Raw genomic sequence first — 11755 nt, forward strand, 5'->3', positions numbered from 1 at the left:
GGACTCTCAAGAGTTTTCTCCAACACCACAGTTCAAAAGCACCAATTCTTCAGTGCTCAGCTTTCTTCACAGTCTAACTCTCACATCCATACGTCACCATGGAAAAACCATAACCTTGACTAGATGGACCATTATTGGCAAAATAATGTCTCTGCTTTTTAATATGCTATCTATGTTGGTCACAACTTTCCTTCCAAGGAGTAAGTGTCTTTTAATTTTATGGCTGCAATCACCATCTGCAGTGATTTTGGAGCCCCAAAAAATAATGTCTGACACTGTTTCCCCAACTATTTTCCAGGAAGTGATGGGACCAGATGCCATGATCTTCGTTTTCTGAATGTTGAGCTTTAAGCCAACTTTTTCACTCTCCTATTTCACTTTCATCAAGAGGCTTTTTAGTTCCTCTTCACTTTCTGCCATAAGGGTGGTATCATCTGCATATCTGAGGTTATCGATATTTCTCCCGGCAATCTTGATTCCAGCTTGTGCTTCTTCAAGCCCAGCATTTCTCATGATGTACCCTGCATAGAAGTTAAATAAGCAGGGTGACAATATACAGCCTTGACGTACTCCTTTTCCTATTGGGAACCAGTCTGTTGTTCCATGTCCAGTTCTAACTGTTGCTTCCTGACCTGCATATAGGTTTCTCAAGAGGCAGGTCAGGTGGTCTGGTATTCCCATCTCTTTCAGAATTTTCCACAGTTTATTGTGATCCACACAGTCAAAGGCTTTGGAATAGTCAATAAAGCAGAAATACTACCCAATAATCACAATGGTTAAACTCCAAAAACACAGACAACACCAAATATTGGTGAAGATACAGAGCAAGAGAAACTCAATCCATTAACTGTTGTTGGAATGTAAAATGGTAAAAGCACTTTGTGGGTTTCTTATGAAACTAAATATAGGTTGCCTACCATATAATACAGCAATCACACTCCATGTAAATTATCCAAATGCACTGAAAACATGAAACCCTTCACACAGATGTTTAGAGCAACTTTATTCATAATTGCCGAAAATGAAACTAATCAAGTTTTCCCTCAATAAGTGAATAAACTGTGATACATCCATACAAAAGATTATTATTTGGAAATAAAAAGAAATGAGTTACTGAGCCTTGATAGAAATTGAGAAATTTTAAACAGATATTACTAAGTGAAAGAAGTCAGTCTCAAAAGCCTGAATAAAAATGGGTGCTTTCACCTATATGACATTCTGGAAAAGACAAAGCTCTACAGGTGTTAAAAAGATCAGGGCTTGCCAGAAGTTTGGTGGAAGAGCTTGGTGGAAGGGGAGGGGAAGCAGCGATGAATAAATGGAGCCCAGGAGTCTTTAGCTTCTTAAAACTATTCATAAAATATTATAATGGTGGACACGTGGTATGATGCATTTGTCAAAACCCATAGAACTCTACAAAAGAAAGAGTAACTCCTTACATAAATTATGGTGCTTACTTAATAATCATGTGACAACATTGGTCCATCAGTTGTAAAAAATATAATAAATAATAAAGAAATGTAATTAATAAAACTATTTTTTGTGGTGTTTAAAATGGTGTTTAAAATACTTTTTTGTGGTGTGGTAAAATGTATTACTTTTGTGCACAGAAATTCAATAAAGAAGCAACATTTATTACAAGGGATTGGTTCACACATCTGTGCTGGCTAATTAAAGAACAGAAAGCTGGCAAGGCATACAGTCAGGAACTAAAAATCATGGCTGGAACTATATGAACTGAAGCCAGGAATCTCTGGACATAGAAAGGGTCTATCCTCTTGTAGGGGTTTCCTCAGATGGTAAAGAGTCTGCCTGCAAAGCAGGAGACCCAGATTTGGTCCCTGGGTTGGGAAAATCCCCTGGAGAAGGAATTGGCAACCCACTCCTGTACTCTTGCCTGGAAAATCCCATGGACGAAGAAGCCTGGTCGGCTACAGTCTATGGGGTTGCAAAGAGTCCAACACGACTAAGCGACTTCATTGACTCATTGATCCTCTTTTAACAGGGCTTCCCAGGTGGCTCAATAGTAAAGAACCAGCATGCCAATGAAGGAGACGTGGCTTCGATCCCTGGGTCAGGAAGATCCCCTGGAAAAGGAAATAACAATCTGCTCCAGGATTCTTGCCTGGGAAACCCTATGGACAGAGGAGCCTGGTGGCTACCATCTATGGGGCTGCAAAAGAGTCAGACATGACTTAGCAACTGAGCATGCACACACCCTCTTTTAAAGACCTTATGATTAATTAAGTTTGGGCCAGCCAGGATGATATATCTTTCAATAAAATTGACTGCTTAGGATTGATTCATTAAATCAATTTAATTACAGCTGCCAAATTCCTACAGAGCAGTGCAAAATGAGTGTGTAACTGAGTCATTAGGAAGTGTATGTGCACTATAAAATAGTTATTTCAAAGCCTCCTTGAAGTTTCACAGGAGTGTAGCTCTTGTAGCCTACCCAATGTAGAAACACACTAGAAAGCAAATTCTGCAGTATTTAGTTCAGAAGCAAAGCTGTGTGGGAAACGATGACAGTGGATATAGCAGTCATGGTAGTCTGGGGGGAAGCACTGTGGACAAGGAAAGCAAATTCATTTTCCGAGTGACTGTATTTTCCAGTAAAACCAAGATATTACCCAATTGTATAAAGAAAGTGATACACTATAGTCAGTCTGCCACCGTGTAGCTGGCTAATTACCTCAGAGAACTCAGGGTCAGTCTCCATTGTTGGGATATGGACACTCAGCAGTGTCTATAGCCAGGCCAGCTTCAGGAGTGGAATTCAGCATTGCTAAGCTCATGCTGACCCCATCCTTGTCACCAGGGCTGCTTTGTTCATGAGTCACTGGGCAAAGACAGTGAGTCTCTCTCTCTTTTTTTAACAAATTCATATGGAACAAAAATATCTTCCTATCCTGTTTCCAAAAACATCAAACAGAAGGTCAGGCTATGGAGCCCAGAAAGGTGTACTGAGGGCCCTGAAATGAGAGGAGTGGCTCATGCCTTAAAAACCCTAAACTTCCTGAAAGCTCTCATCAAAACTCTTTCCTAGGAAAGTGAAAGAGGGATATGATGAGTTATAAACATCTTGGTGTCAGAGCCCTTGTTCTGGGGGTCAGGTCAAGGTCAGGTAACTGTTCCCATAAATATCTCATGAGTGTTAGTCTCTGTTCTGACAAGAAAGGGCAGGTCCTGAGGCAGGACTTACCCTCCAGGGTCTAGTCCTGGCTGAGTCAGAGCTCAGCTGGCAGCGCCCTCAGTGTTGGGTCCTGAGACCCTGCTCAGCCGTCAGTGCTGAGGGAGCCGGGCACCCAACCCAACTGGCCCTCAGGATCCTAAGGCCGGCCATGTGGTGGGAGGTATGGGAACAGGTCCTCCAGATGGCATCCCAGGCAGACGGGGTTGTCAGAAGGTGGCAGAGAAGGGGAGAGAGTCATTGCCTCCTCAAGGCCTGGGCCCGGCCAGTAGGGGCCACAGTAAAGGCTCTGGAGGTCAGCAGGACACAGCCCCCAACATGTCCCCTGCTCCACCAGAACACCCGCTGGCCTGTGGCTGGATGAACTGGAGCACCTTTGGGGGAAGGCTGGGATTGACTCTTACCTCACTGACCACTTGACAATCCCTGCTCCAGTGAACTTGGCTGAATGTCCTCACTAACGGTCACTCACTGGTAGTTGCTTCCTTGGAGGAGGAGCCCATTGCAAATGGCTGAACAGGACCTGTTGCCTGGTGACAGGGTGCAGCTTAATAGCTCACAGGTACGGCTGTGCTGAGGTCTGCACTTGGCTGTGCTCTGTTACAAGTCTCCTTGGCAAGTCTCCATTCACCCCTGTCCTTTAGAGGTATTCCCAGACAGAAACCAGATGGCCACAGCTGTCAGCTTTGGGTGGTCTCTTTATATTATGCAGTACTGTCTTTATGGGGTTCAAGAATGTCATATATGAGTAGGAGCCATGGACATGTGAGCTACTTCCTCACACAAGCTACTTTTCCCTCAGCCCTGCTCAAGCCCTGTCTCCTTCATCCCCATTTCCTTTTGATAATGGAGCACTGTCACACAGGCCTGACTTTGTGCCTCGGTAGGTCACAATATCTTGCCTCATGATGAAAGAAATCACCACAAAATAACCTCATCATTCATTACCTCCTAATGGAGATGTATCTAGTACTGTTCATTTGGGTCAAAACCTTGATAATTAAATATTTTAAAACTCATTTCATCTCACCAATTTTGGGTTTATATGTGCTTTAAAAGGTCTATACATGTGCTTTATCTATACATGTGCTTTAAGAAGCCCTCCTTTGTCTGATTCAGTGAATCATACATGGATTTCATTTCCTCATTGAACTAACATCATTGCGAAACCACAAGGTTAGATATTAGCAGTTTCTCATGAATATATTATATATGACTAATATAAATACTCTGAGTCATTATGTGATTGATACATTCTCAGATTGATCTAATTAGCCTTTGAACAGACTTATGGCCCAGTTTAAGAGTTAATAAATTATCTGGCTGTTCTCCACACATCTTTTTTATTTGGTTCAATTAATATCCAAGCTTTTGGTAAAGGAACTGGGCAAAAGGCTAAAACTTATCCAATCAACATTCAACAATTACATGTTTTAATGGTATATATCACTCCTGAGTACTTGATTCCTTTGTTTTAATATATATGTGTGTGTGTGTGTGTGTGTGTGTGTGTGTGTGTATAAATACACACATAGTGTTGCTTATGACAGTGATCATTATTTTCTTTTTATTTGCATACAGGCTAGGTATTAGAAGGCTTCTGTGAGACTGTCTCAATGATATAAGTGAGTAATTTTAGGAAATCCAAAAATGCTGTATAAAAATGCATGCAATTAAACTATAATTTTAGTTCTCTGGCATCTGGTAATTTTCTAGACAATTACAAACTTCCTTTGCTCTTGACAAATACTGTTGACTTCCTCCAAATCTTCATTTTTACCTAATTCTATGTATGCTCTGCTGCCTTTTCAGTTGCTCAGTTGTCCAATTCTTTGTGACCCCATGGACTGTAGTCCACCAGGCTCCTCTGTCTATGGGATTTCCCAATGGAGTGGGTTGCCATTTCCCCCTCCAGGGAAATATTCCCAACCCAAGGATTGAACCTGAGTCTCCTACAGCTCCTGTGTTCCTGTGTTGGCAGCAGTTTCTTTGTGAGTGAGCCATCTGGGAAGCCCAATTCAATGTATAGGACCCATGATAATTAAAGGTTGCTTTTAAAGTTATTTGCATGTCTTTGAATGAAATAAAAAATAATATAATAATATTAATATATGTGTAACTTCAGGTGTTGTTTCTATTCCACAGAGTAAATCTACCGAAGTTGTATTTGCATTTAATTATTTTTTTAAATGTAGCTATACCCTGTGGACTGTAGCCCATGAGGCTCCTCTGTTCATGAGATTCTCCAGGCAAGAATACTGGAGTGGGTTGCCATTTCCTTCTCCAGGGGATCTTCCCAACCCAGGGTTCGAACCCAGGTCTCCCTCATTGCAGGCAGATGCTTTAACCTCTGAGCCATGAGGGAAGCCCATATTATAGTCTCCTTGATATTGTGTTAGTCGCTCAGTCATGTCTGACTCTTTGCAACCCCAGAGTCCAAATCCACTGATGCATACACAGACAGTAGTTAAAACTATTAAAGTGTGGGCTAATTATAATGTGAGAGCTAGTGCATGATCAGAGCTGATTCACCAGGTGGTGAGTAATACAGATTTTTATTAATTCCTATGTTACTTTAAACCTAACTAAACCTGTACCTAGTCTAAAATACATTCCCATAACAACTTATGTAAATAATGTAAATTATGCATTTAGCCGCAGAAAACATGGATCATAATCATACACTATTTTTTTATCTGAAAAATATTTTAATTTGATATTGTAATAGTATCTCCTCAATATAGAAATAATTGTTAGTAGTCCACTGGCATGTTTGGTATAATTCTCATTAGTAATTTAGTATCATTTCCTTCTCATGGACATTATAATCCCAAGCCTTATTAAGTTTTGTGCATCACACACTATCTTACTTTTAGACACTTAGTGCCCACTAGCAGTCTCTTCCCACTATTCCTTCACTTACCGACTAGAAACCACTGGTCTATTTTTCATGTCTGCACTCTGGTCTATGCTCAGTCGTGTCTGACTCTTTGCAACCCTTTGTACTGTAGCCCACCAGGCTCCTCTATCCATGGAATTTCCCAGAAAGAATACTGGAGTGGTTGGACATTTCCTATTCCAAGGGAATTTTCCAACACAGGAATCAAACTTGCATCTCCTGTGTCTCTTGCACTGCAAGCGAATTCTTTACCACAGAGCTATTACATTGGGGAAGTCCTGTCTCTGCACTCAAGTTTGGATAATCCCTATTGATATTTTCCAAGTGTGTTCATTGTTGCTGCAGTATCTAATCTGCTTTTAGTATCATCAAATAGCCTCTCTTTGGCAGTGACTTCTTTACAGCTACATTTTCATCTTTCTATTTTTCCTTTAATTTCTTGAATCCTATATCATAGAAATACACAAAGTACTGTTTTGGTACTCTCATCTTTTCTACTATTATTCTTCTGCCAGCGAGTCACATTTTCCTGTTTCTTGGCATGTGTAGAAATTTTTTAATTGGATGCTGTGGTGGTTTAGTGAGTAAGACATGTCCAATTACTATGACCAATTACCATGTCCTCCTCCAGGGGATCACCCTGACCCGGGATCAAACCTGCCTCTCCTGTATTGCAGGCAGGTTCTTTACTTCTGAACCACCAGGGAAATGCTTAATTGGGTGTTGAACATTATACCTACTACATTGCTGAAAGTCTAGAATTTATTTTTTTTTCTTGAAAATAAGCCTGACTTTTGTTCTAGAATTCAATTCAATTATTCTCAGGTTGATTTTTCTCTAGACTTATTTTTAAGGATTGCTATAGTGAGTGTAAAACACATGATTTTCTGGAGAAAATTTAGGCTTCTTATTATTAATAATATTACTATCTTGCTTCTAGCCTGGACAAATTAGGCTTACTACTGTCATTGTTTTTCTACCAAAATATTAACGTCCAGGGAACCTTACTGAATACCATAGGTTATTGACAGTTGAGTTTCCTGTACTGTTGTTATCTTTAATATCTCTGCACTTCATGTAATCTGAGAACTATTTAGCTTATATCATCACCTTATTGTTCTTTTTCCTTCTCTCATAAACTTTCATTTTACACATATGTAGTCTAATATTCTGTGAAGACTCAGAGCAATTGCTATGCAGAGTTTTGGTGCTCTTTTTCTTTATAGATTCCTCTTATGTTGAACTCTGCCTTGCAACTTACAACTACCTCAGTGCACCTAAACTTTAATCTCTGTATGTTCCATACCTGTGGTCAGTCACTTGAGTCATGTCTGACTCTTTGTGACCCTATGGGCCGTAGCCTGCCAGGCTCTTCTGTCCATGGGATTTTCCAGTTAAGAATACTGGAGTGGATTGTGATGACCTCTTCCAGGAGATCATATTGACCCAGGGACTGAACCCGTGCCTCCTGCATCTCCTGCATCACAGGTGGATTTTTCACCTGTATGCTTAGGTCAGGGATATCACTGCCCTCTGCCTGCGATTTCTGTCTATGTACTATGGTCTGTAATGTGTCTCTGAAGTGAAGCGAAGTGAAGTGAAAGTTGCTCAGTGGTGTCTTTGTGACCCATGGACTGTATAGTCCACGGAATTCTCCAGGCCAGAATACTAGTGCAGGTAGCCTTTCCTTTCTCCAGGGGATCTTCTCAACCTAGGGATCGAACCCAGGTCTCCCGCATTGCAGGCAGATTCTATACAAGGTGGGCCACAAGGGTAGCCCAAGAATACTGCAGTGGATAGCCTATCCCTTCTCCAGTGGATCTTTCCAATACAGGAATCAAACTGGGGTCTCCTACATTGCAGGTGGATTCTTTATCAATTGAGCTATTAGGGAAGCTCCACTGTGTCTCTAGGCAATTTTATTTCTCACACTACTTGTTTTTTCACTTTGGGAAATTTGGAAATCTGAAGCAGTGGCAAAAGACTGGAAAAGGTCAGTTTTCATTCCAATCCCAAAGAAAGGCATTGCCATGTTCAACTACCACACAATTGCACTCATTTCACGTGCTCACAAAGTATTTTTCAAATTCCTCCGAGTGAGCCTTCAATATTACATAAACTGATAACTTCCAGAAGTTTAATCTGGATTTTAAAAAGGCAGAGGAACTGGAGCTCAAATTGCCAACATCTGTTGGATCATAGAAAAAGCAAGAGAATTCCAGAAAAACATCTACTTTTGCTTCATTGACTATGAAAAAGCCTTGGATTGTGTGAATCACTACAAACTGTGGAAATTTCTCAAAGAGATGGGAATACCAGACCATCTTACCTACCTCCTGAGAAACCTCTATGCAGGTTAAGAAGCAACAATTAGAGCTGAACATAGAACCACAGACTCGTTCCAAATTGGGAAAGGAATGTGTCAAGACTATATTTTCACCCTTCTTGTTTAATTTCTATGTAGAGTAGATCATGTAAAATGCTGGGGTGGATGAAGTACAAGATGAAATCAAGATTGCCAGGAAAAGTATCAATAACCTCAGATATGCAAATGACAACACTCTTATGGCAGAAATAAAAGAGGAACTAAAGAATCTATTGATGAAGGTGAAAGATGAGAGTGAAAAAGCCAGCTAAAATTCAACATTCAAAAATGAAGATCATGGCATTCAGTCCCATTATTGCATGGCAAATATGTGGGGAAACAATGGGGAAATGATGAGAGACTTCATATTTTTGGACTCCAAAATCACTGCAAATGGTGACTACAATCATGAAATTAAAAGACGCTTGCTCCTTGGAAGAAAAGCTATGATAAACCTAGACAGCATTTTAAAAAGCAGAGACATTACTTTGCCAACAAAGTTTCATCTAGTCAAAGCTATAGTTTTTCCAGTAGTCATGTACAGATGTGAGAGATGGACCATAAAGAAAGCTGAGAAGCAAAGAATTCATGCTTTTGAACTGTGGATTTGGAGAAGACTCTTGAGAGTCCCTGGGACTATAAGGACATTATATAATCCTGAATATTTATTGGAAGGACTGATGTTGAAGTTTAAACTCCAATAATTTGGCCCACCTGATGCAGAGAGACCTGGCTCATTAGAAAAGACTCTGATGCTTGGAGGGACTGAAGGCATGAGGAGAAGGGGACAACAGAGAAAGAGATTTTGTGATGGCATTACAGACTCAATTGACATGAGTTTGAGCATGCTCCAGGAGATGGTGAAGGACAGGGAATTCTCCCATGCTGTAGTCCATAGGTTCACAAAGAATCAGACATGACTGAGCAACTGAACAACAAAAATTCCATATTTATTGCTCTTTACTGAACTTGCTTTATATTGTGAAAATCACTTAATTTTGATACTGTCAACAAGTAAGCACACCATCAGTTGTTTGAAAAAATTTATTTTATGTTATATGTGATTTTAATGAAGAAAGTAGTAAAGATGCTATGTGAGATATAAAATAAATTTTAAAATATGTACTCTGAAACTGAAGCCTATTATACAGAGTGAAGTAAGCCAGAAGGAAAAACATCAATACAGTATACTAACGCATATATTTGGAATTTAGAAAGATGGTAACAATAACGCGGTGTACGAGACAGCAAAAGAGACACTGATGTATAGAACAGTCTTATGGACTCTGTGGGAGAGGGAGAGGGTGGGAAGATTTGGGAGAATGGCATTGAAACATGTAAAATATCATGTAAGAAACGAGTTGCCAGTCCAGGTTCGATGCAAGATACTGGATGCTTGGGGCTAGTGCACTGGGACGACCCAGAGGGATGGTATGGGGAGGGAGGAGGGAGGAGGGTTCAGGATGGGGAACACATATATACCTGTGGCGGATTCATTTTGATATTTGGCAAAACTAATACAATTATGTAAAGTTTAAAAATAAAATTTAAAAAAATAAATTAAATTTAAAAAAATTAAAATATGAACTCTGAAATAAGGCTTTTTGAGTACGAATCCTTAGTTTACCATTTACTTGGTCTGTATCCTAGGAACGGTTAACTGTGCTTTTCCTACCTTGTCGTTCTAATCTGAGACATAATATCATCTATTTTGTAGAGTTGTTGTGAAGAATAAATTATATGTGTGTGTTTAAAATAGCTGGTACATCTAACAGCTGTAAATGTAATTATTATTATTCCCATAGACAAAATAAAATATAAAAGAGAAATAACAGAGAATTAGATTTCAATACAGAAAATATGTGTGCAAGTAACTTTGTAAGTATAATTAGTTGTATTTTTAAGGTGATAAATAAAATAACTGATAAGGCATAATAAATATCACTTCTATTGATCAGAATATGAACCAAAACATTCTGATATAAGACAGAAATGTGACCAAGAAGAACAGAAAATCACTTGTGCTTCTCTGCTGGAGTCCAGCTCCAGCAGCCAGGGATTCAACCAGAAGAGATGAACGGTGTTGGTGAGTAATGAGACAGCCTCCAAGTTTTCTTGGACTGCCTGTTTATTTCAAGCTTATGATTCTCTTTTATACTTTTACAAAAGTATTAGGTCAGAGGTTTGATATTTTCAGTTCCCCCTCTCCCAGATTTATTATCTCCATAAATCATTGTTGCTCTTCAAGCAGAGTTCCTGCTTCAGTGATTCTCTGGGAATCAGCCTTATCATCTATTATCTACCTCATCTAATGTGTCCCATAATTAACTTGTGATTACATTGTAACTCATGCTACATTCCTCAGTTTACTACTTATCTTCCTAAATCCTGTTTGCCCCTAACATCCTGAGCTCACTATCTCTTAAAAACGCTTCTAGCTATAGTGTCCCTAAAAATTCCTAACTTCTATAAGCTATAGTAAAATATGCTAACTTCACAACATTCCTTAAATCTTTAACTTCTAACTGTTGTAATGATTTCTAAGCCCTAAATTCAGTAAACTCCTTTGCCATAAACATTCTCCTCACAAATAGGCTTCAGATAGCAATCCCTCCTATGGCCTCAAGCTACAGCCTATCTGCTTATCCTGGAACACTCTTTTGTAAAAGTCCTTAAACCAATGTCAATTATGAATTATTCTCTGAGCACAGCTGCAGAAGGCTTTGTGCCTTCTCATGCTCCTCTCAAGAACAAGAAGCACCTTAATATTCCTGTTCAGTCAACTCAGCCGAGGAGAGGAAAAGATATGTCAGAATTACAAGGCCTAACTCCTTCATCCCAGGACGGTGCCTGCAGAATGAGGAGAGGGGTCTGGGGCCATGCCTCCATTTTGCCAGTAATGCCTAATGCGGCTCACAACAATTCTCTGCTGGGATAGGTAGGGTATATTTTTTCTGTAAGATTGCTGTGCCTATACAGACCTTATAAAATGTCAGGACTCACACCAGTCCAGATGTATGAAAGAGACACCAAGAGTCCTGACTGAGAAATGATGCAAACTACATTAATTCCCTGAAAAAGATTAAGGCACATATCAAAGAGCAGAAGATTTTGAGACAGAGGAGCCTGGTGAATTGCCCTTTGCTTTAAAGTCAGAGCAACTATAAATATGAAGAAAACTAAAATAGACATCTGGGTTCATATATGAAATAAATCTCTGAGAACAGGGAATTTTTCTATCAATCACATGAGTATTGCTCCTTCTTGGTTGGTATGCTAATTTACTTGTTAGGATTAT

The 11755-nt window shown here is 39.6% G+C and overlaps 1 long non-coding RNA gene across 1 annotated transcript; it reads left to right on the top strand.

Moving 5' to 3' along the window:
* Nucleotides 1–3687: 3687 nt before the first annotated feature.
* On the top strand, nt 3688–10529 carry LOC139176321 (uncharacterized). The gene is made up of 3 exons (XR_011560724.1): nt 3688–3755; nt 4775–4818; nt 10416–10529. It is a non-coding gene; the product is annotated as an uncharacterized lncRNA (long non-coding RNA).
* Nucleotides 10530–11755: the final 1226 nt, after the last annotated feature.

Source organism: Bos indicus, chromosome 16 (genome assembly GCF_029378745.1).
Source record: "Bos indicus isolate NIAB-ARS_2022 breed Sahiwal x Tharparkar chromosome 16, NIAB-ARS_B.indTharparkar_mat_pri_1.0, whole genome shotgun sequence".
Classification (NCBI taxonomy): domain Eukaryota; kingdom Metazoa; phylum Chordata; class Mammalia; order Artiodactyla; family Bovidae; genus Bos; species Bos indicus.